Source organism: Myotis yumanensis, unplaced genomic scaffold (assembly GCF_028538775.1).
Source record: "Myotis yumanensis isolate MYYU_CA2020_CCGP unplaced genomic scaffold, mMyoYum1.0.hap1 SCAF_21, whole genome shotgun sequence".
NCBI lineage: Eukaryota > Metazoa > Chordata > Mammalia > Chiroptera > Vespertilionidae > Myotis > Myotis yumanensis.
The window spans coordinates 7,083,059-7,089,058 of NW_027223772.1; positions in this window are offsets into that span (position 1 = coordinate 7,083,059).

Genomic DNA, 6,000 nt, shown 5'->3' on the forward strand with positions numbered 1-6,000 from the left:
GAGCTGCCTGTGGAGGGCCCAGCTGAAGGGCCGTTTTTTCAATGTGTTCGCCCTGTTCTCCATTGTTTGATTTCTGTTGTGTATTCATTTTTCTTATTTGAGCTTTTGATTTTATTATTATTTTTATTTCTGTCTTTAGTTTTCATTATTCCATTATATAATACATTGTAATAATAAATAAATATACTTTAAATGGTAATTGTTCATATTTTAAATGTTATTTTTCATATTTTAAATTCCTGGGCATGAAGGTCAGTCATGATGCTGTGTATGCATCACCACTGTCTAGTTTCAGGATGTCCCATCATCCCAAAAGGAGACCCTGCAGAAACAGAACTCACTCCCCACTCCTCCTGCCCCTGATCTGATTCCTGTCTCTGCCCCTTACCTATTCCCTAGGAAAGGAATCTCACAATAAGTGCTGTTTGTGTCAGCTCACATGTTTATCTGTTTTTATCTGAAATAACATTTTTGCTATCAAAAGGGAATTCATAGATGGATTAGAGATTAGATGGAGGAAAGAAAGCCCTTTCAGTAAGCATGCGCATAATCTGAGGGCAGAGACCACTGTGCTAAGTGTGACCCCAGGGCCAGAAGCCAAGCAGGCAGTGGCTGTCTCTTCCTGGTCCCAAAACAGCTGGAAAAATGCAGAAATCTGGGAAGACAAACCACAAGCTGGCATGCATTCCACACAACGCTAGGCCCAGGTGTGTCAGCCCTGTGGTGCAGAAAACTCTCAAAGGTTGGTGTTTTCTAAAGGGACAAAGGGCAAACATATGCACTTCCAACATGAGAGGCAGTGCTCAGGCCTCTACATGCCAGAGATGCCCCACCACCCTGATCAGGCTTCTGGGCTGGTGGGAACAAGCCCTAGGGACAAAGTGAGGCAGCAGGAACCCCAGCAGATGCCCTGGGGAGGAAGGGGAAAGCCCCTCTTGGGGTAGAACAGTGTGCAGGACCTGCCAAAGTCACACAGGGGCACACCTGCACTGGCAGGTCCCCCCACAGAAATTGTTGCAGAATTGTTCAGAGGTGTATTTTTGAGATTCCCCGTCAGAGCCCTGATGAAATAGGCAGGGATTGGAAATAGCACTGAGATCCATGGAGATGGGATGGGACCACCAATCTTGGTCCACGTGGTCATAGGAAGCTGAGCAGGTGTTCAATTCAGTGCAGAGTTCTCGATGTGTTAACTGATGAAGACTTCAGGGGTCCTCTTACATGAGGCACATGGACCAATGGTCTGCATTGAGGATCCCTCTCTTTTAACCCCTTACATCTGATTTCAACGGGCAGACATGCATACGTGCATTTGAGTCTGCCTGTGACAGACACGAGAGAGGCTGACGTGAAAAATACACACTGGGCCACAAGTGAAGGTCAAGTCATCTCTGGTTTGGGACTTGCAAATCTATCTACTCCTTGAGTTGATTTTTTTGTGTAATTCCTCTATGATTTTGATAGTTCTGATAATATTAATGTCATATGCTCAATGTTATCCATATATCACTTATCTATGGGGTAAAGTACGCTATTAAGTTTTTTAAAATCTTAAAGTCTCTGATGACGGGGGAACATTAGAAAATCCAGAGCAGGACTTTTCCTTGAATATCAGTCTTCTCACCGATTTGTATATGAGCCACAGATTCTGGGTAAGTGTTTTCAAGAAAATATATGGCAAAGAAGTGGTTTCTAAATACATTATAAAAACAACAACAACTCTTAATCTTCAAAAATTAGGAAATAAAGAAAAAAATAATTTTAAAATGGGCATGAGACCTGGACAGTCACCTCACCACAGAAGATACACAGATGTTAGGGGATGCACGATGGCTAGGAGCAGGTGGATGGTACACTCATCTCCTCCCAGGACCAAAGATGAATGACAGCTAAATGATAGGACAAGCAACCTGAACAATCAAAGAAGACGAGTTGTACATAAGCCTTATAACCAAGGGTTAGAGACAAAGCCAAACCCAGGGTGTTAGGAAAGAGACCTGAAAAGGGCTGGCCCCGCACCCTTGTGTGGCAGTAGAGAAGCTTTGGGAATATTTCAGTTGCAAAGGTAGCCCCTGAGGAATGAGGTGTCTCAATCCCTCACTGGGCTCCTCATTCCAGAGCACCAGACCTGGGAAGAGGCAGCGGCATAACAACTGCCTGTAAAAATCAGTGGGGATTTCATCCACTAGGGAGGTACTGGAGGGCTAGTGAAAAATCAGGTGTCCTCTTAAAGGGCCAACACACAAAATGTCTTTTGCAGGCAACACTCATCTCAGGCTCCAGCAGAGACATTGAGGCTGAGAGCAGACACCCGGCAGCTTCTGCTCCACCAGGAAGGTGAATTCTGCAAGGAGAGAGTACTCCAGTTAGAAGGGTCCGTAGGAAGCATGGGTGCCATCTGTTGACTGTGCTGCTGGGGCAGGAGACCTGGGCTTCGTGATGGGCAAATCGTTCTTGGGAACTGAAGTCAGCTGTTTCTTTGGAGCCGTGCCTGGAGGGCTGGTCTTCCAGGCCCCGGTCACTGTCTTCTCTTCACCGTCAGATCATTTGTGTCCAGAGCTTACAGACCTGCGCCAGAAGGGGTTCCTAACATGTGCTCCACACAGAGAGGTGCAGCCGCCTGTGTCATCCAACTTCCGTCCCCAAAGTCATGTTCCCTTCTTCCTGCAGCTCCCACAGTCTCCTGACTGGGGGCGCCCTCCCTGTGGGGGCTGGAGGTACAAGGAGGACAGACACTCAGCAGCTCCCAACACCCATTTTTGATAAAAACTCTCAGCAAAGTCGGAATAGCAGGATAATACCTCAACATAATAAAAGCCATATATGACAAATCCACAGCCAACTTCATATTCAATTGACAAAAACTAAAACCATTTCCCCTAAGAACAGAAACAAGACAGGGATGCCCACTCTCACCACTCCTGTTCAACATAGTACTGGAAGTATTAGCCATTGCGATTAGACAAGAAGAAGAAATAAAAGGCATCCAAATTGGAAAAGAAGAAGTAAAACTGTCCTTATTCACAGATGACATGATATTGCACATGAAAAACCCTAAGGACTCCATCAAAAATCTATTAGACTTAATAAATGAATTTGGCAATGTAGCAGGATACAAACTTAACCCCAATAAATCTATGGCATGTGTGTAAACCAATAGAGAACTTACAGAAAGAGAGACTAAAAAAGCAATCCCATTTACCATCGCACCAAATAAATTAAGATACCTTTGAATAAACTTAACTAAGGAGGTAAAAGATCTAAACATGGAAAACTACAGGGCACTGACAAAAGAGATAGAGGACGACATAAACAGATGGAAGAACATACCATGTTCATGGATTGGTAGAATCAACATTATTAAAATGTCCATACTACCCAAAGAAATATATGAATTCAAAACACTCCCCATTAAAATACCAATGGCATATTTCACAGACCTAGAACGAACTATCCAAAAATTCACCTGGAATAAACACAAACCCCGAATAGCTGCAGTGATCCTGAAAAAGAAGAGCAAAGTAGGTGGGATCTCAATACCAGATATCAAGCTGTATCACAAAGCCACTGTTCTCAAAACTGCCTGGTACTGGCATAAAAATAGACATATAGATCAATGATATAGAATAGAGAACCCAGAAATCGACCCAAACCAATATGCTGAATTAATATTTGACAAAGGAGGCAAGAACATACAATGGAGTCAATATAGTCTCTTCAATGAATGGTGTTGGGTAAATTACACAGATATATGTAAAAAAATGAAACTAGACCACCAACATACACCATACACAAAAATAAACTCAAGATGGACAAAGGACTTAAATGTAAGACTGGAAATCACAAAAATATTAGAGGAATCCAAAGGCAACAAAATCTCAGACATATGCTGAAGCAATTTCTTCACCAATACAGCTCCTACAGCATTGGAAACTAAAGAGAAAATAAACAAATGGAACTACATCAAAATAAAAAGCTTCTGCACAGCAAAAGATACCATCAAGGAAACAACAAGAAAGCCCACTGCATGGGAGAACATATTTGCCAGTGTTATCAACGATAAGGGTTCAATCTCCAATGTTTACAGGGAACTCATACAACTTAACAAAAGGAAGATAAACAATCCAATCAAAAAATGGGCAAAGGTCTTAAACAGGCACTTTTGAAAAGAGGACATTTAGAAAGCCAAGAGACATATGAAAACATGCTCAAAGTCACTAATCATCCGAGAGATGCAAATCAAAACAACAATGAGGTACCATCTCACACCTGTCAGAATGGCTATCATCAACAAATCAACAAAGGACAAGTGCTGGTGAGGATGTGGAGAAAAAGGAACACTCGTGCACTGTTGGTGGGAATGCAGACTGGTGCAGCCACTATGGAAGACAGTATGAAGTTTCCTAAAAAAAGTTAAAAATGGAACTCCCATTTGACCCAGTGACCCTACTTCTGAGAATATATCCTAAGAAACCAGAAACACCAATCAGAAAGGATATATGCACCCATATGTTTATAGCAGCACAATTCACCATAGCTAAGATCTGGAAACAGCCTAAGTGCCCATCATCTGATGAGTGGATTAGAAAACAGTGGTACATCTACACAATGGAATACTATGCTGCTGTAAAAAGGAAGGATTTCTTATCATTTTTAACAGCATAGATGGAATTGTAGAGCTTTATGCTAAGTGAAATAAGCCAATCAATGAAAGAAAAAATACCACATGATCTCACTCATTTAAGGATAATAAAAACTATTATAAACTGATGAACAAAAATAGATACAGAGGCAGAGCAGCATCGAACAGACTCTCAAACTACAGTGGGAAGGACAGGGATGGTTGGGGGGTTGGCAGGTAAGAGATCAATGGAAGGACTTGTATACATGCATGTAAGCATAACCAGAGGACACAAGACACTGGGGAGTAGGGTAGGCTGGGGAAAGATCAAGGGAAAAATTGGAGACATATGTAATATTCTTTGTAATATCTTAAGAAATATAACAAAATTTAAAATATAAAATAAAATAAAAAAGACCCTTCACTGATCTGAAGCACAGGTACTAGTCTGATAAAAAAAAAGAAGGAAAACTGCAAATTGAAAGAGAAATATCAGATGAGAACAAGCAATGCAGCAGTGCCTTGAACCACTGGGTAGGAGTTCTTGGACGTACTTGAGATTGCTTGGCTCCCTCTATAACCCCTCCCTCTATGGTGCTTGCTATTTCCAAACATCATTTCAATATCTGATGAGTGGTCCTGTGAAAACTGAATATTTCAATAAGCAATAAAAATTATTAAGACTCTGCACCAGTCTTTTAGATTTTTTTAAAACATAAAAGTCTATTTTACCAATCAAAACTGTGCAGAGAAAGACTGAGATATGAGGTACATATCATTTTTTCACAATACCTGGATTACACATGCATAACAATGAATTCCTTAAAAACTTTTCCCATTACTGTAGGTTAGGAACATTTTATTACATTATACATTTTGTGGACAGTTATGGGAATTAGAATGGGGGATTTGTCTCCTATATTATCTCTAAGTCATAGGTATGGAATGTGGACTGGTCATTTCATCGCACTTAGTCAGGTTATTTAAATCACCTGTGACTTTGTTTCCTTTTCTGTAAATAGAATATGAATATATATTTCAGGAGAGAAACATTAATGGACTGCCTCCAATATGCCCCCAAACCAGGGATTGAACCTGCAAGGCATGTACATGCCCTGAGCTGGGATTGAACTCCTAACCATTTTGGTGTATGGGGTGAATCTCCAACCAACCAAGCCACCCTGCACAGACTAAGTCATTTTCTTTATATTGTAAAATAATTTTAGTTTTTTATAATAAAATTTTCTAAATTTTTTTCAGGAAAAATACAAAATATTTAATTTTACAAAGATATTTGTATAATTTGGTCAATTGTTAACCTGAGGTTTGTAATTAAAATATATAGCAGTACTTTAATATAAAGTCTTATTCCCTGTTTC